This window comes from Melanostigma gelatinosum, assembly GCF_949748355.1.
Source record: "Melanostigma gelatinosum genome assembly, chromosome: 9".
NCBI classification, from domain to species: Eukaryota; Metazoa; Chordata; class Actinopteri; order Perciformes; family Zoarcidae; genus Melanostigma; species Melanostigma gelatinosum.
In genome coordinates this window covers 25501339-25528499 of record NC_136642.1, presented here as the reverse complement: position 1 = coordinate 25528499, position 27161 = coordinate 25501339, and positions in this window count along the sequence as shown.

Below are 27161 nucleotides of genomic sequence, written 5' to 3'. Positions count from 1 at the left end.
TTCACACATACGCAACGGATGTATGAAAAGTGGTGCTTTCACGTGGGTTTGAGAAGCAGAGTGATGCCGACCCGCTTGTTGTGTAAGAGTGGAGGAGGACGAGGTGGAGAGGTGCATTCCACGCAGTCATGATGCAAGTCTGAAAAAGATGGCTGTGACATTTCTCCCCGTTTCGTGCGTGTGCCCGGTGAGGATTTATCTGCTTTCTAGGAATCTAATTTGTATTACATAGTTGGTGTCGTGCCGGTAAACGTGTGGGAAACGTCAATTAGGACCAGTGGCGGCTGGTGGAACATGTTCTAGGTAGGGCCATCCTATCAATTTCAGCAAACATCCCAGTATGATTTAATGCAAAAAAAATGTAAGTATCAAACACGCATTATTACTTTGCAGTTAAATATTTAACATTTATTCCAACACGAAAACAATCAGTAAATAACACTTATATAATATAATATAACATGTTTATTTATTGAGATGCCCCTATGGACCTTGTTATAGGAGGTAAAGATCAGGAGAAGTAAACATGAAGTGTAATTATGAATACTGATGTTAAATTAAGCTATGATGAGTTTTCACTGTTAATTTAACATCTCTATTACATGTTGATGCCTCCATGACCAAGTTAAGCAGATGAGACTGAGGACAGCTATGTAGAAGAAAAGATGTTCACTTTGTCTAATATGTAGCTTGACAGAGTTCTCATGTGTGTCCTGGTGTTCTCATGTTTCCTTACCTCCTCATCCCTCACTCCCTACCAATGTTCCCTCTAATTTTTCATGTGTCTGGGCATACACACAAGCTCCCTGAGCACACTGAGGACCACTGTGAGCAACATCAGATGTGCACGCTGTGGCCACACACCAGTATCACACCTGTTCAAAACCTTGGATCATAGCAAGTTACATGGCTTATTAAAATAATCAAATTACAGCAGCAATTTTCACTAGTTTACTTTTAATATAAGTGATTTGACAAACTTTAAAGGAAAAAGACAAAAATCTTGTTGTTCATGAGATGTGTAGTATGTTTTATGTGAGAGTCTTGCTTTGGCCATGGGAAGAGTCTTGCTTTGGCCTGTGTGAGGGTCCTGTTGTGGCCTGTGTGAGGGTCCTGTTCTGGAAGAAATGATACATATACACCTTTCAGACATAACATTTTGTTCACATTAAAACATTCACATTTTGCACAATGACGTGTGCTGTAGCTTGTGATACAGTGTAAATTCCTGTAACTCTGTCTGTAAAATATGTAATTACTCAGTTTTTTATTATCATTTCTACTACCCATAAATGATCTAGTAGTAACATAATTTAATGATTAATATCCATAAGTAAAAAATCTTAATAAATGTCACGAGAATATGCACAAATCTGACTTAAATTTTACCTTATTTTTCACGTCTGTCCTTCTCACTTCTCCAATGGTTGTACACTTTGTCCAGGTTGATGGCTTCGTCTGCTTCTTGCTTTGACTTAATGCGCATCAGCTGGTCCAAATGTGCCACTTCAAGACGATTTCTGGATGCTGTTTTGATTTTAGTTTTAGTTTTTTCTGCTGAATGTGACGCTTGAGGTAGTCCAACTTCCATTCAGTCCACATTTTTCCCTCGGAAAACTCATTTGCTACTTTAGCTTCGCTGCATGTTTTGCAGAGTAGACCCTTCCCCCTCGAAAAAGAAAAAATCTCACCCAGTTTCACCGCTTGTTCTTCTATTTGAACATACTCCGACAGCCATTCCATCTTAAAAGAACCACATTTCTTTTTTCCAATGGCTTGGTGAGTGGATGTGTCGCTGCCCGTTCGTTTCGCCATGATAAGGGGTTAGCATTTGCGTCTCGTAACTCCGCCGCACTGTTGATAGCTAGCTAACCTGCACGGGGCGAATGGGCAGGGCAATAGTGTCAATGCTATGATTGGCTGCGTAGCGTAAGTGAACCGAATCGTATCATTGGCTGGACACCTGTCACTCACTGAGTTACGTTGCAAAATAGTACAGAAAACAAAATTATTATTATTATTATTATTATTATTGGTTTAATTGATTAGATAAGATTAGGACTAATATTAGATATTAATTAATACGTTTATGTTGAATTTTATTTTATGCGCTGCATAGATTTTCTTGTGCGCTGAGAATGTGCGAGCAGTGCGCGATTGCTCAAGCGCGCAGCTTAGAGGGAACATTGCTCCCTACCCTGGTGTTCTCATGTTTCCTTACCTCCTCATCCCTCACTCCCTACCCTGGTGTTGTCATGTTTCCTTACCTCCTCATCCCTCACTCCCTACCCTGGTGTTGTCATGTTTCCTTACCTCCTCATCCCTCACTCCCTACCCTGGTGTTCTCATGTTTCCTTACCTCCTCATCCCTCACTCCTGTAACTGTCCGTGCTGGATCCGTCCCCGTTGTTTTAAAAAGCTAAATAAGTTATTAGCATGACGTCATCCAGCTAGCCAAACCTGTCTGGTGTACAGCTAGTACAGAAGCGTCGCATGTACTGCTTCCCTTTCCCGCGAGTCTGCTGTCTGATTGTGAGGTCAGGCTGATCTGATATCAGCTCTTTGGCTGCAGAATCTCCGCCAAAGTTCTCCTCTCAAACGGGTCTTGGAGGAGGAGTGCCCGCCTGTAGAGACTTCTCCTGACGACAACGCGCAGCGAGGGGGTCTGATCGTTCTGGCCCCAAGCTGAATCTATTTGAGGGCGCTGATTGGCTAAATTGTATGTCACTCATTTATATCTTGAATCAGCAATTGGCTAAACTGCTTCATCGACCCGCCTCTTTTGGGCCAAAACGATTAGGCCCCCCAAGCTGCGCGTTCTCAGAGTGTCGTGCACACAGACAGAGAGCACGAGCAGAGAGGACGAGCAGGAAAAGCATATATTTTGCGTAGATATCATATTTTACACACATTACTGGGTACATTCCATAGTTCAAAAACACAAATATTGACAATTTGTATAATTTATGATTATTATAATTTTTTTTTTTTTTTTTGTGTGGCTCATGGTGGGGCCATGCCCCATGGCCCTCTATTGACCAGCCACCACTGATTAGGACCCTGCAGCTGTGCGTGTTCCTGCTGGTCCATGATGTGGGTGTGTTATGAATATTCCAGCTAATTATGGAGAAAATAGGTATTTGTCAATGCCTTCCAGAATGACACATATGAGCGTTTTCTGTGTATTCTCTGACAGCGAGGCAATATTCTTGCCTTCTGAACCCCTTCCGTAAGCTGAACTATTTGATGCTCTCATCAGCATGCTCATGCTGACAGTGACGATGCTAACATGCTGGTGGTTGTTTATGCTGACCATCATAGTTTAGCCTTTTAGCATGCTAGCCGTTGCTGATTAGCACTAAACACAAATTACAGCAGAGACTGATGGGAATGTCATTAGTTGTCCATGTGCATGGTAAGACAATTAAGTCTTCCCTATAAATGTCTGAACTAAATAACATAGCAATCCATCAAGTACATGTAAGCATCATAAGATATGATATAAATCTCCATCCTTCTAAGTAATGATTTATGAGTTATTGAGTCCTAGACCTTGAAATAAGTGTGACGCTCTAAAAAGAAGACCAAATAAAAGACTGCTATTTCTTTAAAATTCATGAGACAGGTTTAAATGATCTCAACACAATGGCTCATTATTTTTCTTTTTCAAGTAAAATAAGATTAAACAGACGAATAGATTGAGATTATTACGTGCAGTGTGAGAATGTCAATCTACAACATAACTGCAGCAATTAAATGAGTAAAAAGTACCACACTTTTCCGGTGGAGTAGACTGGGGGAAAGTAGCACAAAATGGATATACTCAAGTAATATAAGTCATTTGTTACTTTTCAGCACCAGTAATATGTGAACAATTGAAAAGAAAGACATTATTTGCCACAGAATGTGTTTCACTTCCTCATGTTACACTTCAGTTCATGTCCTCCTTGCAGTAGAGTCCACGTGGCTTCATGATGTTTCTAGAACATGCTGCGTCTGCAGAGAGGCCGTCAGTCAGTCGGGGGCGCCCTCCTCCAAACACAGCCCCGTGTCCTCTGGCATGTGACAGCCGGAACATCAGTGAATGCCTAATGCGCTAACAAAGACACTCAGGGGGTGTCGGCCATTAATCTACTTAAGACTTTTGTTGCTGTGTGCATTTCCACGATTACAGGGGCGGGTCAAATTCTATTAACCATGAGATTTGACTTTTTCTTTTTTTTGCCTATAGACGGGCGAGAAGATGGTGGGTTACCGTCCTAACCAAGGCCACAAACAAGACATCCTTTTATTTCATTCAGAATAACACATGTGCGTGTGTGTGATATTAATACTCTATGCCAGGGATTCCCAAAGTGGGGTGCGCGCACCCCTGGGGGTGCGCGAGCTGCCTCTAGGGGGTGCGCGAGAGGAAAAATGTAATGGCGGTGCAGTCCTGTCTCCTAAAAATTACGTTCCCCCAAAACTAAAATGCATTCTCAATTACGTTTTACCACGAACGTATTTTCTCCCTGATTACGTTTGTGTTTTTGATGTACAAATACGCTTCTCATCAACATATCTTTGCCATACTCTAGTCTTTATTATTTTTCTGTGATCTGCCTCGCCTCTACCCCGCCACCCACAAGTTATTGACCCGCGGCCTGTTCCGAGGGCTGAAGACCTGACGATCAGGTGCCTCACGGCGGGGGTGGCTGGAGACCTCGCGTCCCAGCGCCAACGAGTGAGCGCCCCGCCACTCGGAACCATAAAACCAAGTCCCGGATTTCACCCGGGGGACATTCTGGAGGTATTGTGACCGGGTGATGTGCCTCGTTGCTGGGGAGGTATGAGCCGAGAGTGGCGGGGTGTTATGGAGGTATATATTACAACTCGGTGTTGTTCCCGTGCGTGGATGAGTGCATTTCTGCCGGAGACAGGCGGCGTGTTGTGGTAGTATTCTGACCGCGTAATAGGGAGGAGAGGCGGTGGTGGAGAGGGAAAAATGTTAAAGAGATGGTGGAATGTATGACTGGAGAGAGAGAAGCGAAAAAGTTGGACGTGATCCCGCGTCCAACAACACTGTCGCGCGCATCGATGCTTTGTCCGAAGACATCCTGGCTACATTGGTCGGTCGCGTGAAGAAGAGTGAGTTTTACTCTCTGCAAGTAGACGAGCCTACAGATGTGGCCAATCTGGCCAATCGTCCGTTACCTTCGTAACGTTACGTCCGTTAAGGCACGAAAACAAACGCCATGCGCGAGCAAACTGTTCTCTCATTCGTCCGATTTTTATGCGGCTCTGTTGCTTTTTACTTTTTTTAAGGTGTGTGTGTGTGGGGGGGGTTGGGGGTGCGTGAAGCCGGTCGGGATGTAGAAGGGGGTGCGTGGCCTAAAAAGTTTGGGAACCGCTGCTCTATGCAGTTAATAATGAAGGGGACAAGGCACAGGGAGAGGGGAGCAGAGTAGGTGGTGTGAGTGGATGGGTGTGGGTCAAGCGTGTGATTTCCACTGGGTGATAGGACTGTTCTCTGTTTTCAAAAGTGATTTAGTCCCCCAACCACTGCTCCATGTGACGAGAGAACGATCTGTTGTGGTATACACTGATCTGAGGTTCCTTCACTTCCAGCGTTGTAATCGGTTCACGTCAAAATCTCATGAGCAAACCAAACACTCTGGGATGGTTTTGCCCTCAGGTGGGTCTGAGTCTGTGAACAAATTCTGCCTCCGTCAAGAGAATTGGCAGACCCTAACCCCAACCGTGGCCCCAATCTCTTCCTTAACCATCTACAGCCGGTTTATTCAATAGGAGGCCTGCGGGCCACATCCGGCCCAGAAGTGACCCAGCATACATAAGTCTGATTCAAGACAACTCATGTAAACTACATATGATAGAGGTAAGCGGGTCAATCCATGGGTCCCGTAGCTCCTGTCAGTAACATTGCGTGCAATAGTCCACCTTCTCTTTCTCTCCCTCTGTCACCCTCTCGCTCTCTTAAACACCCAGCAAGTCCTTGTCTTTGTTATTGTCTCCTCTGTATTGACAATTTTGCTTCTATGATGCACAAAGTTGCGGGTTTGCGGGTCGGGTCCGGTGGGTATTTAAAAACCCTGGAAGTAGCTAACCGTTGAGCCGTTGAGCTTCCTTTTCATCTCTGTTGAGAACTGCACATGCGGTCCGACCACGCTTAGGAGCTTTTTAAAACATCTGGCTCTTGACAGTTGTGTTGGGAAGTGCTCTCTGAAAATATGTCTCTGTCATCACTGAAATGTGTGTGCAAACGAGGGGGGAGGAGGGATATGCTGGGAGAAAGTGTGCATGTGTATGGCTCTTCTCTGTGTCCGTCTTCGCCTACTGCTGCACCAAACTGCATACTATTTTGGGCGCTCATTTATGACTGCATGTTGAAGGACCCCGTCTTCTATTGTCTGTTTGATACTGCCATTGATTAACTGCTGACTCCTTGCTCTCTACTCTTAACCGGACTCCGGTTGGATGGGATCACACAGCTGAGTGTATCGCCACCTTTCAGCTGCCGCTCTGCGTGCAGAGACACAGTGGGGGAGAACAGTTCACCCTTTTTTTGTTATGGACGGTGGGTTTGGCTATCAGCTGACAGAACTGTTGAGGCCACACACTGCTGAGTGCTAACAGCTAACAGAGCTACACACACCGCTGACTGCCAGAGACAGTTATTCTGTGCTTTTTTGTTGGCCATCAACCTCACGTTTGCGTATGAAATAGACCTGGAGCCCTCAATCACTGCTTTAAGTCGGACGGAGCTGAGAGGAGGTCTGCATCTGCACAGATTAAAATGAGAGGTGATCTGTTGTGTGAGGGGCCAATCACGCCGAGACGCATTGCATCAGGCGTGGCCGCTTCAAACTCGCTCCTTGGCAAAGCGAGTCGGTCCAAAACAGCTGATGAGCCTGTGGAGCTGAGGTCCAACGTAAATAACGGGGAAAAAATGGATTCAGTGCAGACATTGAGCGCTTGCTGTTGCTTTGTTCATCATAATTAACTATTAGTAATATCAATGTCCGTTCCTACCACATCTACCGCCATCAAAACAGGAAGTCAGGTAAAGTAGTTCTTGCTTGATTTGATTGGCTCGGTCAAGTGTGACGAACGCTCTGACTCCATGCCTGGCGCTGAAAAGTTTAGAATATATGTAACTTTTATGCACGTCTACAAACCACCTGAAAACGCAACGTGTGGCACAACAGAGGAGCACACACCAGACCATAAGGAAACAATGGTTTTGTGAGCGATACGAGCCTGCTGAGTGAAAGTCCTGTTTGTTTGACTCACCCGCCCCTAGTGAGCTTTTCCCTTGTTATAATGCCTAATTATATCTGACCCAATGCTATAGTTTGCAGAAATGTACAATCCCAAAAAATGTTTGGCGACTGGGCTGTCCAGAGGCAGCATCTCCACTTACTTCACTCCTGCAGTATTGTGATACTAAGGTTAAAGAATATTGCCACCATTCTGTGCCATCTTCCTCTAGAAATGAATCTCCTCACTCTCACCTTACAGTTGCTCACTCTCTTCAGTCAATGGACCCTCATAGAGAAACCTTGATGCTGTTTTTTTTTCAATCTGCATGGTGCCTTCTTTTTGTCACCCAAGACAATAGAAAACTGTTGCAAAAGGAAAAGCTACTGTTTAAAACAAAAGCATCAAGTTAATGAGCTCTACGAGTCACTATTCAATTGTTGAACCAGAGAAGAATCTTGACTGGTTCCTGGAACAATCTTTCGAAACACAAAGCTGCTACATAACATAACACGACAAATCATACTGGTTGCAATTTGCATCAGTCGGAGGCACTGGATGTGTTGTTTGCATCCAGCATCAATACTGCTGAAGAAAAATAGGCAGTTAAAAATAAAAGCAGCCAAGCATTGTCAGTACGTTTCCAAGACGATCATAAAAAAAGGAAGTTCAATAGAATTGATGACATGCCAGCCAACACAGTGGGATATAATGCATTTTAAACATATGCAATCATCTCAGATTGGTCACTTTGTCATCAGCTTTGAATCTGGTAATTGCTGGCAGCTCAACTAAAAAAAAATAATCAATATGAAAGAGGGCGATGATAAAAAGAGAAAATTGCACTTTTCTGGAGAGCAGAGATAAATGTAACACTTACACTGAGCTGGGCCGCTAACTTTGTAGCATACATGTGTAAAGGCTGCAGGGAGGCGTGTCTGTATGTGCGTTTCAGTGGGGAAGGAGCAGAAAAGGAGCCTATGTGAATTCATACAATATATCTCAGAATCAGAATCAGCTTTATTAATAACATTCATGGGGACACTATGTATGTGCTATTATATATTATTATGCATTAAGCGTTTGCAAGTCGTATTATTGTTGGTGCCTCACAACCGCTTTCGTTTTCTTAGCAACATGCTCACTGCTAGAAGCCTGGCTGCTGCTGTACCGATCATGGGAAGTCAAAGTTCACAGCAAATATGTTTTTGGTGAAGATGGTTTCTGTCACTTTAGGTCTTATCACGCAGATGTTTGTGCAAGATGAGTTTTGTTTTAATTAGTTATTAATTGTCAGTTTGTTCATACTTGTATTTATTGAGATAATATTGTCAGTTGTAGTATCTTTCAAGCCAAACAATAACAACAACCTGTCTATTTGCACATTGAAATAGGAGCACGTGTTTTGCTATTGTTTTGGGGCTAATGATTATTAAAATGATCATTATTGATATTTCCTTGATTTATTGAATTGTTTGGTTTGTAAAATGTAAGAGTTATCCAGAGCGTAATGTCAGACCTTCAAACATCAAAATGATTCTGTTCCATCTCATTTAAAACGGGGAAAGGCTGCAGATTATTTGTGAAGCTGAAACACATTTTACTGTTTGATATTTCTTCTTTTGCAATGCATTGTCATTTACAAAGTTATTCACTTGTTATGTCAATATGTCAACATTTTATTTGTTAAGTATCGTGTTGATGTCTAGTTGCTAAGAATCTATCGTAATATTTCTCTCTGAAATTTTTCAAGTACCTGGTGAGTAAATGTACTTACTTACCATCACGTGTGTGTGTGTGTGTGTGTGTGTGTGTGTGTGTGTGTGTGTGTGTGTGTGTGTGTGTGTGTGTGTGTGTGTGTGTGTGTGTGTGTGTGTGTGTGTGTGTGTGTGTGTGTGTGGTTGTGTGTGTTACTCACAGACTCTGTCGTAGCTCTTCTGTGTCTCTAGATGTCCCCAGTGACTGGAGATTCTTCTCTAGTGTGACAACTGGAGGAACAATACAAACATTGAGTGTGTTCGGGTAACTTAAGTCTTAAAAGGAACCTTCCATTCATTCTGTAACCTGTAACCTTGAAACTAATTCAAGTCTCAAACTCAAATTGTTATTAAAGATAACTTTAACACTAATCCAGAGCCAATTCCAACCACGTTTAGAAGAACATCTCGCTGCACTCCATTCTTTGTAAAATGGAGAAAGAGAAACGACAACCACAATGGCCCACATAAAATAGAGATGTGATATAGAATTGATGAATATATCATATTTCCTTACCAAATGTAGATAATCCTGATTTAAACATTCTACCACATTTAAAAATGACCCTAAACCAAAGCAACCTCTTTTCAACTACCTTTATGTCAAATTTAAACCGAGTACAATAACTAATATCAATCCAAAAATCAAGAATCAATCCCTAAATTACCTCAATCCTCATTTAAATAGGAGATGGACATTGTTCCGACGGCAAGTTACTCTGAAAGCCTAATTTTCCAAAAATGTCCAATTGGACTGAAAGCCCATTGCTTCAAAAAATATACACTCTCCATGCTGCAAATGACGTCATTGGACCATGCCAATTTGTATTCCTACTGATGAAGGCACGACCCACCATTAAGGGTAAGAATATCAGGGTAAGCCAACCAGATGTAAAGTAGGAAAATCAAGCCTTCACCATGGCACAAAACAACATTCAGACTGAGAAGTTTTGTTTCTGTCATTGCTTGATAATTAGCAATGTGCTGATCGTGTATATTTAGCAATGGCCCTTCAAAACAATGGGTGTTTGTTTTTGGGATAAGTGGGTGTTGGAGGATTAGATTTTTGGTTTATTGATTTGAATGGCATTTAAGAATTTCTACTTTGAAACCTTTACAACCAACACACGCTGCATAACGCGTGTTAAAATGATCTAAACCTTGAACAAAACCAAAAAGCCATAATTATGGACTAAATTCACAACAACACTCTTCTGAAAACCAAGACATGAAGGTAAATTGCCAATGATCTGATCCCTGAACCCATCCAGTAACCTAAACCTCAATTACTACTTATAATCGTATACCAAAGTCAAAACCCTAATCCTAAAACAACCTGAACTCTGAACTTCCCGAAAGCCCATAATCCATTTGAAGGAAGGAAGACCGAAGCCAAAGTGTCCTCGGCCAAAAGGTCTCAAAGTATTTATGTCAAAACCGGAGCACAAGGATAAATGCAAGCACACACACACTCAAGTGTTGAGTTATCTTTTTACCGTTGGCGTTGATCTGGAAGATATTGGAGGAGGTCTCCTGAAACACATCTTGCAGTTCTGAGGGGCTGACCTGTGTGGCTTTGGAGAAAACATGATATCAGCAAACACTTCACAGCCCAGTGGAGCGTGACACTGCAGCAGACAGAGAGCTGATCACACAGAGGCACGAATGACTGTGTTTTTTTATCAACACTGTGGATTTACAGCATTCAAACGTACGGTGAAAGTGCATTCATTAACATACTTAGATTCAGAATGAATCAAATAACTGTGTGTAATGTGAAAGGGATCAGTCCTTCTCTGAGCCATATGGGTAGTAGTTCGTTGTTGGGCTTTCTGGCACATAAGCTCTAATTTGTGCTTCAGCTTGCTCTGCTGCCCCAAAGCAGAAAACATATCCAATGAATGCAATATTAACTTCAAGTATAATGTCCCTTGAAGCCCATTTGAACCTTCATTGTACAGCTTCTTACAGATATGTAGCCTACCAGAATATTACAGCAATATTCCAATGACTGCATTACCTAAAACAAATGTGCAATACAACAAAGTAATAATAGCACAACATCTGAGAGTTAGTTTGGACAGGAACCTTCTTCTCAGCCAGGCTTTGGGATTATTAAGTGCTGATAGAACTGAACATTTGAGTTATCTCTATGCAGGCACTGCCACAGCCCAAAAGACGAGGAAAATAGAGAATTGCATGAAGGTTGACCACTAATGGATGACGTCTACTAAAACTCTTCTGCAGCAGCTAACATTAAAAAACATTGGATGAGAACGTTGGATGAGAGTTTTCACATTAGATGATGTTTCGACCCATCAATAAACCCTGCAGTGCTTATCAGGCTTGCCCATCATGAATCTACTGGGCCCCATGACAGGTGCAACCGAAGTCACTGAAAAACGTCTCCCTAACGATGCTTCATTAATTTGATGTGCTCCCTGCTAATATTTCTTCCTATTTAGGTCTCAGTGGCCATTTAAAGACTCACAGTAAGTGCGAGGCAGCAAGGAAAGGACTAGAACGCAGACAGTTGAGGCACACGGGCAGTTCAATGATTTCACCCAAGTAAAGATTCAAAAGCTTACGAGCACGGAGCCCAAACAGAGGTTTGGCTTTATGGCTTTACCTGTGCTAACCAGAATGTAGCACGAAAAAGGTACAGATACAGGTCTCAGGTTAAAGTTGCAGCAAAACAATGACTCAATAGCAACATTGGCAACTTTGAAAAGGAAAGCGCAGAAGTGAGCCAGTTATGTAGTGCAGGAATGAGGAGGGCAGTGGAAGCAGGTGAGCATGGAAGGACAGGTAACTGGAACAAGAGGGGAAGGGGTTAATACAGTGCAGATGAGGGGTGAGGAAACGGGGCATGTGACAGGTCACAGCACAAAGGTGGAAAAGTCTTGTGTACAGGTACAGAATGGCAATGAAAGTGTCTGGAGGGAACAAAGAGGCATTTTAACATTGTCTATCTGGCATGTTAGCATGTTAGCTCAAGTACAGCCTCATGGAGTTGTGAGAATGGCTGTAAACTTACTTAATAGTGCTTAAAATGTTGATTGGAATACCAGAAAACAATATTGCAAAGTTTAACAAATATGGTTGAAAGGCTTTTATTCTGAAATATTTGCAGGAAAGTACTGTTGGAAATGGAGTGACGGCTTCATGAATTAACAAATACCTGCTTTTATTTGTGGATTGCTATTATTAATCTATGAGCACAAACTTCTTCACTTTTTTCAGTCTAAAATAAATATAAATGATACTTTTTGGCTATTATGAGAGGCAAACTCTATGTAGAAAGAAGGCATTGCAGCGGCAGCAGCTTCTTCAACAGTTCACAACCATAGACTGTTTAAGAAGTGGACCTCGTTATCGTGACGTTTTAAAGCCCTGAGTTTGACGATTTTGCCATCACCATCTTGGATTACGGCCGTTGTTTTTTTCGCAACCAATGAACAGAAGTGACCATATTTGGAATGCGGAGGAGTGATGTAAAGACAATATATATGGTTCTGGTAGCTGCAGCAACCTGTCAATCACAGTAAGCATTTAAATGGACCAAGATTTACTAAATGAACATTGTCAGCACCTGTAACAGATTAGACACAACCCCGGCACCTAGTGTATGATAGGAGGTGGGTTGTCACACCCCCCCCCCCCCCCCCCCATAAAAACAGGGTTCCCATCAGGAATCTCAGCACAGGAAACACCGATATTTGGCACCCTACAAAGCCTAACTGTTTAACATGAAGTTGACGAAAGTAACCAAACAAATTAGACAACCCCGAGCCTTGAATTTCCTCTGGAACCTCAGAGATGGTACTGAACCACCACGGGCATGAAGCCAGATACCCCTTGCTCTGACACCCCACTGCAAGCAAGTAACAATCTGTAACACTCTTCCCATCATCAGTGGTTAAAACCTTCTCCATCTGCTGGCTCAGAGAGGTATCAGCTCTCTGCTCCGCCACCAGGTCACTCCCAGAAACAGACAAGAGGTAGTCTGGAACAGCCACAAAGGATACCTCCCCCTCCTCTGCACCCTCTCTCTCAGGTGTAGACTCAGGCTCCAACTCTGCATCGTACTCGGCCTGTGTCTCCACATAAGGATCACCAGGGAAACACTGCACTGTCACTGCAACAGAGAGAGAAAATGTTACCACCGGTGGTGGTGGACTACCAGCCCACACGCGACTACCAGCCAGGTCGTTCCGGAGAATGATGTGCAGGCCTCTAATTGGCAATGCAGGACGCACACCCATAGTGACCTCACCCTGGACCAAACCACAGTTAAGCTCTAATGTATGCACTGGAACAGGCAACACATTTAAACCCATCCCCTGCATCAGAATGCAATCCCCAGTATCAGTACACTACACTGTGAGAAAGGCAACACAGAACTTACAATGAACGAATCAAAGGCCCCTCTATCTCTCAGTATTTTCACCGGTACCTTGGCAGCACTCCCCGCCAGAGAGACATGGCCGTCAGACACAAAAGCTTGACAAATAAACCCCTACTTTTGGCCGCCAGCTCTTTGTCTCCCTATTTTGTTCCAGTCTCTGAGTCGGGCTGTGACATATGGGGGCTCGTCCATTTCTGGTTGACCCGGTGTCTGTATTGAATTAAAATCAGTAGCAGCGGTAACATGGTAGGCTGTACGCCAGTTGTTGATCGGTTGGGCAATCTGCTTGATTGGGAGACATTTGAGTCTGGGTGGGTGTTCTCCAGTCTAAACTACACGCTGGGGGGTCCATGGTGGACAGGTTTGGTACATCAAGTCCTAGTGAACCTCGGGTGAGTAACGTTCCAGAGTTATCTTTTGAGCAGCGCAAAGAGTTACTCTTGTTGCAACTTGAAATTAAAAGACTTGAACTGGAAGAGCGCCGGTTGAGTTTGACTGATGTTGGTGGCGGGAGGCAGGTCGCTGCTGGTTCTGCTGGGCCATCACGTGCTTTTGATGTTGCGGTGAATTTGAGGTTGGTGCCTCCATTTTGTGAACAAGACCCGGATACCTTTTTCTTGCTTTTTGATCGTGTGGCTGAGAGTAGAGATTGGTCGGATGTGGACCGCATATTACTCTTACAATGCATTCTCACAGGTAAGGCGCAGCAGGCGTATGCCGCCCTTAGTGTGGCCGCTCGTAAAGTGTATTTGTCTGTCAAGGCTGCAGTGTTAAGAGCCTACGAGTTGGTGCCTGAGGCATACCGCCAGAGGTTCAGGTTTTGGGAGAAGTCTGGTAGGCAGACACACATGGAGTTTGCCAGGGAGTTAAACACTCACTTCAGTCGGTGGTGTACTTCATTGGGGGTTCATTCTTATGAGGCTTTGTGTGATTTGATGGTCCTGGAGCAGTTTAAAAATTATGTTCCCAGTCATATTGCTACTTATTTAAATGAACATAAAGTGAGGATGGCGTCGGAAGCTGCTATTCTGGCTGATGAGTACGTGTTGATGCACCGTGGTGGTCACGAGTGCGGGTCTCGGAATGAGGCTGACTACAGGGTGGAAGTAACTTTTGCCCAGCATGTGAACGGTGGGGGGAGGGACGCATTCCTCGCCGTGGTAAACCGGAATGGGCTGCAAGGAAGCAGCAGCAGGTTGAGGCGAGTGACCTGTGCCATTATTGTAAGGGCAGAGGTCATTGGAAGGCTGAATGCCCTGCCAAGTCCAGGGCCAACAGGGTGTTCAGTAGGGCGCATGTCAAGCCTGTCGCACTGTTACTGTCCGGAAAATCCCTCCTGTCATTTCTCCCTGCGTCAGTTCTTCCTGTGTTTTTTCTCCCAGTGAGCAGGTGAACAGTCCCTGGACGGGACTGTAGTCTGGAGCAGTCAGATTTTTCAGCTTTTGTATATATATGTATATATATATATGTAAATATATATGTATGTATATATATGTATGTATATATATGTAAATATATATATATGTATGTATGTGTATATATATGTATATGTATATATATGCATATGTATATATATATATATGTATATATATATGTATATATGTATGGATATATATATACGTGTATATATATGTATATATATATATATATATGTATATATATGCATATGTATATATATATATATGTATATATATATGTATATATGTATGGATATATATATACGTGTATATATATGTATATATATATATATGTATATATATACGTGTATATACGTATATATATATGTATGTATATATGTATATATATATATATATAGCAGTACTTTTAAAAATAAAAGTGCGCAATACACTACTTTTTAATTCATTATTGAACTTTTGCCATAATAATGCGATTCTAATTTTTAATCGCGATTAATCGCATGGATTTTTTGCAATGAATCGCGATTAAAAATTTGAATCGTTGCCCAGCACTAATATATATATATTATTTTATTTCATGTATTTCTTAGTTTATTTTTAACGTAGCCAACGGTCTCACTGAGCTTTCTCTTGTTGTTATTATTGCCTTGTTTTTGCTGCTTTGTCTGTCAAAGCACTTTAAAGGTGCTCCATAAATAAAGTTATTATTACTATCACAATATCCTGTGGTTAGTCTGCTTAACAAACAGCACTATAATAATTCCATAAGAAGCCATTTGATGGTGAAATGGATGCTGTATGCTGATGTTTAGTTCAACAAATTCACCTGAATCATTTTCAATGAATGCCAAATCTGCCAGGTGAGGTTTTGGTACTGGCATTATAGGCAACACTGATGCCTTTATATTGCAGGAAAAGCCTGGGCATGTATGGCTCCATTATTTTGACATCTCAGTCATGGTGACTTCCTGCTTTTTCCTTCTGTTTAATTCAAACATTGATAAAATGTCAAACACATCAGACCGAGCTGACAATGGTGGTTTTCTTCAGTAAACATAAAGATTTCAAAGATATCGCACATCAAATTTATACGTTTAAGTAATGGGAGATAAAAAGAAGACATTTACAGTGATTGTATTGAACTGCTGTGTGATGTTATCATATTAAATACATGTAGAAATTGAATGGACATCAAATTCTGCGGGAGCCTCTAATACAGAATTGAACCGCAGTGATGACGATAGAGTGGATGGGGAAAACGGCATGGCACTAAGCCACGGACTGGCAGCAGGATGGTGAGTCTACCGTGTAAGTTATGTGGGCAGCGCCATTTTCCCTTTTTTAAAAAGCACGTCATTGCAAATGACAGGGAGGGTTAATGGCCTGGAGTCATTACAGCGGCTGAGATCAACATCACGACCTGCATAAGCTGCACGTACAATCCATCTCACCCACCCTTTTGTCAAACACTGCACCCTGAAATTACTGCTATTACTGGATTTTTTTCTGACACGGTTCAAAAGTGCAGGGGTATCGACAAAATGGAGCAGTTGAAAATGCCCGAAAGTGGAGAGGTGGATCAAACATCGGCATGAAAAGAGAAAGTGTGAACCCAGAAACAAAGCAGAACAGGACAAAGAAACAGACAGTCATAGTGCGGCCTGGAGGAGGATCTGTGAGATCTCCATTCTACATCTCGAGTCATTAACTCTACTCACTGAGCTACACTGACAATCGTGCAGGTAATAACATGATTGCATTCGGTCACTCGAGTAGCATTACAAGATTGTGATACATGTGGAAATGGGTCATTTTTCAACTGAGAGACCTTTAGTGCATTTTTTATGTTAAATCAGCACACACACACACACGTCTTCATCGCACGCTTTGTCCACCTTTCATTTAGCATGATGGATGAATATGTAGTATGCATGCTACAGTGGAGGTGGCCTGGCCTATCCCAGGACCAAAATGTATTTCTGTGCATGTGTTCAGTACAAGGTACTCATAGCACAAACTGATGGAAATAACAATACATTGAACACATTACAACAGTAGGACTGCCTTCACCGTTGGCCCTGTTATTTGTACAGCGTGTCTTTGAATATATTGCAGTGATACTGGATGCAGGTTACTGGCATTCTGAAGCAACGTAGCTATGAATGACCGTACTGTCTGAAATGATAATAACATGCTGTGTGCATTAGAAGTGAGAAAATGTATGTTCCCTCACCCAGAAAGAATAATAAGAGGGTTACATGACAAGAAACAGGTGGCAGGTCAGTGCGACAGTTAAATGGAAATAAGTGGTTGGAGTGACGGTTGGGTTGGTGGATGGATTGATTTACTATGCCTTCAAATGCAGCATACCAGGTTGACTTGCTCATAAAGCATAACTTTACCCTAAGTTGTTATAACAGAAGATATTTATCACTCGCACCGCCAAGACTGTCTTTTCCTTGTGAAGGTGTTCGAGTAAAACACACAGGATTTCTGAGCATTTATACCTCTGACTGCCACCGCGGTCTCATAGGCGTCAGTTTTACATTTATATATTCATGCAAAAGGAATATGGTCAAGGTGTTGCCTACAGCAAGAATAGACACAAAAACTATATATTTTGACAGTATGGAGGTCTATACCTGACAGACATGAAAATAATTAATATTTATTCGACACCTTCTGTTTCTGTTTCAAAATTTAATTTGGAAAAACAATCTGCACAGAAGTTAGTCTCTGGAATATCTGAAGATTGTGCATCTCAACAGTCGTGCTTGTTTCATAAAAGATTAACCTGGAACTACATCAGTTTAAACACAACAGCAGTTCCTTGAATAAATATACTGACTTTAAATCTAACTTTAACCATACATAGCCTGTTATGCATACATTTCATTGTTATGACAAAAGGATGAAAACGTTGCAGCCCATGTTATTGTCACACAATCCTTTTCTGTGGGGGTAGCATAATTGTCACATTAGGGCCCACAACACATATTCCACATTCATGATTCCATGCTCATTTCACAAACTCCAGTCCAGTGTTTGGTAAATGGTTTGGATCATTTCAGCAGCTTTTTATCTTTTCACACTTGAAACTTTCCCTCACATTGACATGTCAACTCTTTAACATGCGCATATCAGCATGCCACTTCAAAGCTCTACTGATAGCACTCCTTCACAAAATCACTCTTGGACAAATTTGGTCTCTCTGTGGTTTGAGCAGTGTGTCTGATACAGTCATAACTTAGATTTTGTCCTATATTATATCCCTGCGGAGGCATTTTGGAAATGCTTCTGAAGGGTGTAAGAAATAAAAATGACATGATAAAATATTCACAGAACTTTGAGCTAAACGCTGAAGTACAATGATAATGTTAAAATGCTGATGTTGAGCAGATATTCTGTTCTGTTTCAGTCAACAACACATCAGTGTGAGGATTGTGTCCTCTCGAGAACAACCTTATCCCGAAGGTTCTCTCTCAAAACGCCCGTCAAGGCTCATGGGACTGTTGCAGGCTGGGGAAGACCTTCACTTAGGGCTACAAAAGACCAGTCTCTCCGACTCAATGTCTTTTCACTCTACCTCGCTTAACCTGACCACAACAGTTGCTTTGTTTAACTTTGTGACAGGAGGTGACCTAGCTCCCTACCCACGACATTACCCCTGCTTACAAATACTTTAGCTATGTCCATACAAGATTCCGCATGTTGAACTGTCCTTGGGCGAGACACTGAACCCCAAATTAGTTTAGGGTCCTGATGGGCAGGTGACACCTTGCATGGTAGGTATGTGTGTGAATGGGTGACTGATGACATGTAGTGTACAGCGCTTTACGGGGTTGGATGATTAGAAAGGCAAGTCCATGCAATGCAAATACATTTACTGTTTACAAGTTTAGCATTAGCTAACCAACAACCCACTTTTTTGGTACACTAACTTGTGAGGTGGAGTAGAGAAGAAGAGAAGCTCTCCTGGTGGGTAGCCAAGCTGTCAAAGCCAGGAGTGCCAGCTATATTCATTGCCCAAGTGCGTGCATATTTTCCTTCCCTGAGATAAATACACATAATGCGTTCCCAGTATGTCTTGGCATGTTGCATATTAAAGCAGCACTTGTTAACTTAGAGACCTGAGTGCACTGTCACCAACTCCGAAGGACATCCTTGGAGAGACGCGTGGGTTCCAGTCGAAGGTTTTGGGAGGCTCGGTTGCTCGCGGAGGAACCTCTGTTGTTCTTCATTGTTGAAAATCGAAGGCAGAGACCACGAGGACAGAGCAGACCAGTCGTGGGGGAAACATATCGATGATAAGCTTCCTGGACATGGAGGAAGACCCAGTCGACTTCACTGTCTCTATGGACATTGGATCACTTGGTGTGGGATGAGATATCCTTTGCTGCTTCAGGAGGAGGATTCTTTGAGGAGGCTCTCCGACCAAGACGGACAGTACCTTTCCGTCCGTCGAGAGCCTCGGAATGCCATGGCCAGCTCAACGTCTCTGCCAAAAGCAAACTTTGCTTGACTCGTACTACAGACTCGGCTACAGACTACAATTCAGCATGCTACCGCCATGATTCAAAGGCATGGGGATATCCAAAGATGAAATCCACAGAAACAGGCTATAGGGATTAATGCCTGAGGTACAATGTGGGTTATACAGCCACTAATTAAACAAAGCAAAAAAAGCACAGTGGTCACGCCAGTGGACCTAAAGGTCCCCTGTTTTTACAAAGCAATACTGCCAAAAGTTAGGCAGTGTCTGCTCTTTGCAAACTGGGGGCACAGCCCAAGAATTCCTGCCGTTAGGTTTACCTCCCGCTCCTACCATTTCCATCAAGTGCCCAAAGGCAGCACTGGTGCTGATCAGAAACCAGGAACATCGGTCCCTCGACTACCTGGACGATTTTATCCTGTCACAATGAGAGAATAAGGGTGTTTTCTGCCAAGTAGACTCATTATTTTCTTGCTTCAAGATGATGGGCAGGTGTGTCGCAAAAATGCATGAAACAGGATAAATGATTGCCTCAACAACGATGAGGCTTATTGTCTCTGTATATTGCTATGCCTCTCAGGACTGGCCAAAGTTTTTGACTTTTACCAACTTCTTTCCTTTGACTAAAATACTTTCCAATCCTGAGAATATTGGGAAATAAGGCCTCTTCAATTGTTACGGTCATTAAGTGTGTGATTCTCTTTTTTATGTTTTGATCATGTAGAGACGTATATAATTGACAATAATTCTCCTCATGATATTTATATTATAAGAGTGATAACGATTATATATATTTTTTTCCTTTCCTTTCGACAGAACCTGAATCAACATGGGAATTCAATGGGGTACACTATTTACTTTGCTTGATATGTCCTGGATGGGATTGAGACTTTTCAGTATTTGTTTTATATCATATACGTCAAAATAAGACCATGTTTCTGAAGGAAACTAAGGAGAAAGAAAGCTGTAGGGCAGGAATTCACTTTGCATATCCCCAGATGCTAATGATAAACCCCAGCGAGCTGATTATAGATGATGTTCACTTTGGCCGTGTGGTTGATTTTCTTCTTCTCCTTTTTAAGCATTGAATAATCAATACCAAGTGCCCTGATTTTTCCAACTGTAATGAGTGAGAGTCTTGAGCATGCTGGGGATGAATTACCATCGTGCCCTCATGGAGTAGCTTGTCGATAGCACAAATGTGCTATCTGCAACATGTTCAATTATACCCTCAAATCCGAGAGGGACTTAATCAAGAGCTCCCATCTCATTATGCCTGAGGTCAGTGGCTGTCTCTCCTCAGTGAGGAGGGACAGATTTGACTCTTTGCAAAAATCTGCAATTTAGCCACTGAGTAGCTGGCTGAAGGAAGGAGAAGCTGGCCTGAATCCAACAGCTGGCCCTGCAGATGGAGCTGATGCGGTTTGATTTTCATTCTCAGTATATTTGACAAATACAGACACAGTCTGTAACATAAACCAATCGAAGCAGCTGCAAACGTGACTCCATTGTAGAAGATAACAGATTACTGACAACATTTTATACATATTTTATTTAAATAAATACATATTTTAACCTTTTTTTCTGGTTTACATCCAATTGTCTAAAAGACAAAAGTGATAGCAAAGTGTTGTTAATTCCGGCTCTGTAAGGACGGCTAGAGCACAGAGTCTCTTGCAGGCTTCTCAAAAAGGCATGTATGATTATCAATGCTCCTACATATGTCTTGTATGACTAATTCAAGCTGATGCCAATAAGAATGTGTTTTAGTGGTGTTTAAAACAAATAGAAGGACGTTTGGTATTATTCTAGAAGCCAATAGACTGATAGAAACTTGAACTTCTGCACGTATGTGCTGCTTAGAGATTGGCCACTGTCATTAACCATGTGCTTTTTTTAAATCACAGTTGTATTTAATGAATTGGTTGAGTATTGGTGTTTTCAAACTTTCGTGCATCAAACCTATTTCGAATAGATTTGTCTTACTTGGTGTGTCATGGCCACCAGGCCAACTCACAACATGCTACTGTTCATACAAGACTTATTAAAGATGTATGTAGCATTTGATTTTCACCCAGAATACCGCTGTCCTTTGACAAAGTCAATGTTGATTTATTTTGCAGTACATTTGGAACTTCTGCAATTACCAAACATAGTTATTTTATGTAACAACTTATTTACCCAAAATGAATGTAAATGACAGGCTAAGAAATTAACTCATTATTTCCTGATAATTAATCTCTATAAACAGATTCTACATTCATATGCAATGGGTCAAGATTCTGGTGTCGATAATGTTCTGGTTTCTGCTTGTAGTGTGAGTTAATCTAATTCCGATCAATCAGTAGATATCTCTGCCACAAGATGAATACATGTCAACCCTGTGACCTCTTTACATTCTGTTGATAATGGTTGTTCATTTGTTTTCATGTTTTAAACCACAACTCTGGTCAGATCTTACACATTGCACCTTCAAGTAGCACAGGCAGGCTTTTTGGTGATTGCCACCAAAGTGCTGGACAGCACTGCCAATACAGGTTATAGAAAGGCTGTCAAACTGTTGGTATGCTCTAACTACAGCTATATTGTGGAGCTCAAGCTCAGGTCTGAATATGTATCAAGTTTCTAAATGAATACATCAGTGATGCCACAGTAAAGAAAATGTTAGAGCAGCACCATCACGGAATAACAGGGCTATTTTAAGCACATGCGTTAACCAAGCTTGGAGAACACAGGAGCCACATGAATTCATAAAAGATTCACCTTGAGGCGTATGTACCCCCCACCCACCAAACACGCATGTTATGTACAGCACCAACCCTACATGCAGCTGTCTATGGTGCTCTGCTCTGTTTAGTGTCCTATGCTCCTTGATGCCCGACAATGCAGGAAAACATACCCATGAAGAGCTTTGTTCAGGTCTGACTGAAAACGATGCTGTTCATGAGCTGCAATTTGGCCGAATACTTTTGTTTATTTGATGAAAGCTTCCTCGTAATTTCTGCCTCACTCCTCTGCTCAGTGGAAGACAGACAATTTGCAAACAGCATGAGGGAAGATGTACAAAGATAACACACAAACAAGTCATCAATTTGATCTGGCTGAAACATTTAGAAAAAAATGGTTGAATTATGTGATTCCAGCTTCATAAATATAAACGTTGTTTTCTCGTTCATAATGCAAATGAAATCTTTACAGACATCCAAAAACAGAATTTGATAGAAAACATGACCTTTCCACAAAACAGTTTTAGCTGCAAGTAAGTCTAATTTATTATGGGCACTTTCATCAGAAAGGATAATAATGCAGTTGATAATCATAAATTATTTACTGTTACATCAACTGCTCAAGCAGGCAAAAACAGGAGAGAAACTTTGCCAACACTTCATGTCATCAAATGTTCTTTTTTGTTTTTTACTCCTTATCATCAAGGAGTAGGTCGGGACCAACTCACTTTCTTCCACAGCTTGGAACTGAACCTTCACTTTCCTGGTGCTGAGCAAAGCGCAAGACATACTTGCTGACTGAAAGTAAAGAGAAACATATGAAGAGCAAATTTGGAATTCAATTTAGACTGCTGATTATGCTATGGAATAAATTATAATTTCATGATCTAATTTTCACTGATATTTGTTTTTTCGAAGATTGATTTCTTTTGTCCAATTAACTATTACTGTTTCATATATTTTCAAAAGTATCTGACCTTAAAAAACAAACAAATAGAAACATAATAATTATGATTGTTGATCAGAGCGTGGCAGTAGAGGAAAGAACAGCGGCTCACCGACATGATTCAAAATATTGTGGGGCCCATGACTCTACAGCAAATGTCATGGAAATGTGATAAGAAGGTGTCGGGATAGATTAGAATGCGTTGAAATTGTTGGATGATGGAATGAATAATGCTGCCATCTTAAAGTTAGAAGAAGAAGAAGAGTGTCTTTAGCTTTTGTACTGCAACGTGTTCTCTGGTTAAACAGAATATTTGATGAAACCATTAAATTCAATTAAATGAAACATTCTGGTCTCTGCATGTTCAAGTGGTATTTTTTGTTTCTTCTTTTATGCACAATGCGGTAAACAAAAAGCAAAGAGTTTGAAATTTGCTGTAATTCTTTATCATCATCCCTCTGTGCCTGCATGTATGTTGTATGTTATTACTGTCTGTTAATCTGCGTTTTCATTCTGTAATTGTTAAATTGTTATCTGAGTCTTCTGCCATCTAGTGGTATCAATAGTTCCAGAGCTTTTCACAAAGACGGTCCAGAGGGCAGAGTGAGGCTAATAAAAGTGCTCATACAAGGATGTGGGGTCACAGAAGGATGGAGTCGAGATCAATGGCGTCTCAGTCGGTCCATTAATCCATGCGTGGCCGTCTCACACATGACCCACTTTGGCCACTTACTACCCATCAGCAGTGCATGGAGCAAGTGCTCATCACAGCCCTGTCATTACCAGTCCACCATCTTGCTCCGTTCAAGCTTATTAAGCAGGACTTTGTCTCCGGCGAGCTCATCACGGGGAGCTAACAATGTGGACACAACCGTGGGTCAGGTCCAACACCCGGCGCTCTGCTGTCTGCTGAAGAGAACCAGGTTGGGCTCCTTGAACCGTGATGAAGGTGAGGGAGGGAGGGGCTGCTGTTGTCGAGCATGACAGACTTCAGAAGCACACAAGGAGGTAAAACAACAGCTTTTATCCATTCAGCAGGGTCCAAACATCTGAACGAGGATGCATTGTTTCCTTTTTAATAAAAATAATGCCACACGTTCTCAGGTTCCATCTTCTGATGGCAGGATTGCTGCTTCTCTTTTTCATGACTGAATGTCTTTGGGCTTTTGTTCAGACAAAACAAGACTTTCAACGACTCTGCTCTGCAAACCTGTGACTTGCATCTTTTCACTATTTTGAAAAATGTCATAGACCAGATTATGAATTGAATAACCAAGAAAACAATTGGCAGATTAATGGATGATAAAAAGATGTTTCGTTAGCCACCAGCTCAATCCCTCCACCTCATATATGTTGGCGGTATGGGGAGCAATATGACAACAATATCATGTTAATTGCTTTTTAAGATTCTTTTGCAGGTCACTGAGCAGTACAACCAAACAAATTTCCCTATTTAAAAAAATATAGCCTTACAAGGAAACAAAACACCACATCAGATTCTGGTTTTTATGTGTGAGTTATTTTTTCCCATATGTATGTTATTTTCGAAACCTCCACATGAGCCACTCTTCACATCAGCATAAAGTAGATCCACCACACAGCACTTATTTGTAACACTTTATAATAACTACACACGATGATGCATTAGTTAAGTATGAGTAAACACTTAATTCATCATTTATAAAGCATTGTTCCTACATTAATGATTCATTTGTATGCAGTTCATAACAGTTAGAAATGTTTTATTCTTGATTAATAAGCTTGTCTATCATGTGTTTCATTATTGTGTTATAAATGATGGATTTCCCATTTGCAAATGAAGTATTATATATTTTACAAACTATTTATTAAGGAGTTGTAGATGATTCATGAGATCATTTATAAAGTGTCAGTAAATGATTCATAACTTATTTAGATGTACATTATTCATGCATTTATATATATATATATACATATAATGTTTGGGACTATGTTAATATATGCTTTATAAATGCGTATTAATACTGAAATTCATGATTAAGTCATGATTTATTAAGGTAGTTATTACTCCTTAGTAAAGTGTTTTATGTGACCTCATCTAAAGTGAGGACTATTCATGCCTTATAAAGCATTTATTAAGTATTTTGTGTGACCTCATCTAAATTGAGGACTATTTTTGCCTTACAAAGCATTTATAAATGACATTGAAAGGCCATCACTGCCTCAAAACACATTTTGCAAATATTTTGGCAAATATTTTGGCAAATAGACGCAACACAAAGTGATCAAATCCATATTAATATTTATTGCAAGATGCAAACAATATACTGTTAAATGCAAACCTCTCAGCCATTAATTCATGTAAGAAACAAACAAAGACATTCTCCTTCAGGAGAACATGGCTAGACTAGACTAGAGCTAACCAGGAGCTTTGAATAGTTTACATTTACTTATTTACTTATTCATTTTAACCAAGCATATCGATCTCCACTGTTCGCACTTTTCTTCAGTTGCATGTCCCGATGGCAGCCGGCCGAATCTGCTCATTGTTTGCAATAAACGAGCCAAATCCCGCTTTCAAACGTCATCAATGTAAGACGGACAAAGGAAAAGACCGCTTCATACGTCACCAACGTGGGACAAACGTTTCGCCCAGGAACTGGTACAGAAGTGCACTTACGCGATGGAAAACTCCGACCTAAGTTGAAAGGGCGTGCGGACCCGGGCCAGAAAGCTGCTGACGGGCCTCCAATGGCCGTCTGTTTGTTTCTTAGTTTGGTGGCATGTAACGTTACACATAATGGAGGATGAGTATCCAGCTAGCCTTCAAGCTAGCACTAGAGGTCCTGAGACAGGCACACGCTAACGGGTCACGTCCGTTGTAAATAGAGCAATCCAGGTGACAGATGGCTAACTAGCTCTTATATGTGGAGTGGATGTGAATGAGATCGATATGCTTGGTATGAAATTAATAATTAAATAAGTAAATGTAAACTAATCAATGTCATTTATAAATGCTTTAAGGCATAAATAGTCCTCACTTTAGACGAGGTCACACTTAACCCTTGTATGGTGTTCATTTTTTTGTTACTCAGCAGGTGTTGTGGGTCTGTTGGACCCGCTGTATTTTTGGGTTTTTAATTCAACACAATCAAACAATTTTATGTTAAAATACTAAAGAGATGTTTTCTTCATCCCAGCAAATATGGTTAATATTTGCCCTTTAACTTTGTTATAACACATTTACGAATTAAAGTGCTACTCGTATTTTTTTTCTTCTGATAAAAATCAAGAAAATCAATTATAATCAAAATTCAACAAATTTACAAATGAAGCAAGTTTGTTCATAACTATTGACTTTTATTTATTTGAATTTAATTGAATTTCATGAGTAATCAGGTAATTTTACATAGCACAACACACAGTTTACATTGAACAAATTGAACACATTACATTGTTGAACACATTGCCTTTTCATACCAGCCTATACAACACCAGCCTATTCAACACATGAGTGGCAGAGTTTTACTGTGTGTGTGTTGCATATGTACTTCTTGCACTTGATGCATGTATATTGCGTCTTTCTGTCCGTCTTGGGTCCACACACTTCGCAGCGTTTCTTTTTGTTGCTGCCGGCAATGATGAAAATATCATGAATTTTACTAAAACCTCTGTCTCGCAAGGTATGAGTGTCAAACATATACTGCAACAGCATCACACACTTACCTCAGGCTCTGCCGATGGTGGTTCTGTAGGTTGGGTGGATGGGGCACCAGCATTGTCCTCCTGAATCCTCCACACGGTGGCTGCAGAGGCTGAGGTTCTCGGAACATGCTGTCTTCTCAGGATTTGTGGTTTCACCAGTGTCTTTCCAAGTTCCTCGAGAAAGAGGCGTCTCCTCTGGAGCTTCCCTCTGTTCCACTCTGGGTTCAATGCCATCCAGATGACAAAGGCGTTGTACGCCGAGATGTCCAGTATGTCAAAGAAAATCACCAGTGGCCAGCATAGGGTCCTCCTCTTGCAGCTGTAGGCAGACACCAGCTTGTCCATGTTGTCCACCCCTCCTTTTGTGGCATTGTAGTCCATGATTATCTTTGGTTTCTGATGCTCCAGGCCACAGATTCTTCCATCCCTGTGCAGTGAACTCATGAGTACCACATTCTTGGTTTTCTTTGGCA